At 42.4% G+C, this 2571-nt stretch overlaps 1 pseudogene; it reads left to right on the top strand.

Annotated features, from left to right (window-relative positions):
• Positions 1-651: 651 nt before the first annotated feature.
• LOC120841448 lies at positions 652-2095 on the top strand (annotated as a pseudogene).
• Positions 2096-2571: the final 476 nt, after the last annotated feature.

The following is a 2571-nucleotide window of genomic DNA, read 5'->3' on the forward strand; positions in this document are numbered from 1 at the left end:
GTTGGAGAGATCCGCGTCGTTGACTGCTTTATTGCAGTCGCATTTGTGTGCAGCGGCATGCTCGGAACTCAGTTTGAGAAGTTTTGTAACTTTGGTGCAATTCCGTATTCTCGACGCTCGCTAGAAAAGCTTGCCACACACGTTGGAGCGGCAGTGGAGATTTTAAAAATGAATTCCCTAGCAGCAGCGCAACAAGAGGAAGCCAGGGCAACAGAGCAGCGAGATTCCTCCCTGACATCACTCAGCATTGAAACCGACGCCAGGCATGCCTGCCGAAAAAACTCTTTCCATACTGACGTCGTTGCCTTGGGGCAGAAGCACCACAAGGTAGTAGGGATTGTTCACGTGACGAAGAAGGAAGAGCCCTCGTCGCAAAAGCACGAAGCTTATGGTACTAGGCGACTGTACGAATATTTCAGAGAAAGGAACATTATTGTGAACGATCATTCACACGACCGCAACACAACGGTTAACAAACTAATACGGGAGCAAAACGGACCAACAAACTCCAACGACAGATGGCATGCCGCCAAAGGAGTTTTGAAAGGGATGAAAGCAATCGCGTTCGGTCCCAAAAAAAACGAAGGGAGGACGTGGCACGTCGAGCTTTCTGACAAGTGTAAATTAGTCAGGAACCATGCCTACTTCTCGATGACCACATGTGGAGGCAGCGCAACGAAATTGAGGAGGACGCTGTTGAACTGCGTGGACCACTTCTGTGGGCGTCATGAAAACTGCGTGGAGGAGTCTCCCTGCAAGACAACAGGACATGTTCCCAGCGCGCTGCTAATCAAGGATCCTGTTGCGGAGGAGCTTTTGTCCTCTTTCTTGAGGTCGACGACAATCTTCAAGAATGCCTAAGATTACATTCAAGCAAAGGACACATACTACGTTGAATCATTCAACAACGCCATGTTAATATACTTGGACAAAAGGATTCACTACTTTGATAACTCGTACAACCTAAGACAAAGTCTGGCAGTTCTGGACTGGAACGAACATGTGGGACGACAATGCACGTCAACCTACAGCGTCGAGGACTCCCGTCACCCTGATCGCCAGGGTGGCAAGAAAAAATACTCCAAGAAGACGTTCAGGTAGGACCATGCAATAAGTTAGTGCTATCTTTTATGTTGAAGTATTTTATTGAGCATTGGTCAAATATTACCAATTGAGATAATTTGTCGCATTGGATATCAAACCATATCACAAATTATTATTATCATTACTTTAATACTCAATACCTCAGTAACTGAATAGCCACCATAAATATAAGCCATAGCTGTGTTTGGAGATTTCTGTTTGTCCTTTGTCCGTCTTGTTCCCCTTCTCCAGGAATTATTTGCGGTATTCTTGTCCAGCTCCCTTGCACCTTTGCATTTAATTGCATTATAATAGTACTTGATTTATTTCCGTATTACTTTATTAGGCCCAGAGCATATTGGAAATCGGTATCTCCTTTTGCATGCGGAGTTTAATATTACAACAACTGTGGCGCAGCGCAAATGTATTTGCACAGTTTTTGTTGGTAACGCTACATTTTCTAATTTTACATTGATATAGGTCAGGGGATTATGGTTTTAATAAATACGAAGATGTTTGAGCTTTGGCTAGTGCGTCAAATGAGATCTAGGGTATCCCGAGACTCAGGAATGTTGTTTATTATTTCACGTAAACAATTAGTTACATTTCTTGTGGAGATTATTTCAAGAAAATGAACGAACAGACAAATGTAAAATTAAATGACAAACAATTTAATTAGCTACAGAGTAAGTTGCATAGTAAATTTTCTTTTAGACAACAATTTAGCCGTCGTCATTTATTACAAACTGATTTAAATATTGATTAGTACTCATTTTTATAGCTTTATCCCAGGTAATCAAATTTAACAACACCCATAACAAAAGAGTTTGTCGCCTATATAAATAAACACCTGTAGAGTCGCGGCATGTGTCAATAGTCACGGTTTTTAATAAACTCTCTTCATCTTAGTTTCATTCAGGAGATCCGCCGTCTGATTCTGGAAACTGCAGCCTTGGACGAAACCAAGACCAGTCAAGCGACGGACGAGCACATCCGGGAAGATGGCTCCTGAGCACAAAGTGCGTTTCCCGTAACCTTGATATTTGTAATGGGTGTTGTAAACACTGAGGGAGAGGTGTAATACCCTTGCCAGACGGGAAGTTTACTCGAATGACATAAAACAAATCGGCGAATGAACTCGCGATTCCAATTACGAGCGTCGCATGGTAAACACGCGGTGTCACAGTGGCGCGCAATGTCGTACTGCATGGCGCGCACTATTCGGCCGTTTCCTTTTCTTTCATCAGGCATAAATGAAATTCAATTCTCGTCTGATATGTTGGTAAGTCAGGAACAACTGCCAATCTTGACTTCATCTAAGGAACTGGTATTGCTCCTTACGGAAACGTATAGTATTGTAAACACAGTAGTAGCTATACCATCGCCATATTATAAAGTTAGAATACATTTTTATTCTTCTGGCTAGGGTACCTCAATGTCCTTCTATTTAGAGCAATTTCATTTTTTGTCGCTCATACCGACAACACG

This window comes from Ixodes scapularis, unplaced genomic scaffold, assembly GCF_016920785.2.
Source record: "Ixodes scapularis isolate PalLabHiFi unplaced genomic scaffold, ASM1692078v2 PGA_scaffold7__128_contigs__length_106722199, whole genome shotgun sequence".
NCBI lineage: Eukaryota > Metazoa > Arthropoda > Arachnida > Ixodida > Ixodidae > Ixodes > Ixodes scapularis.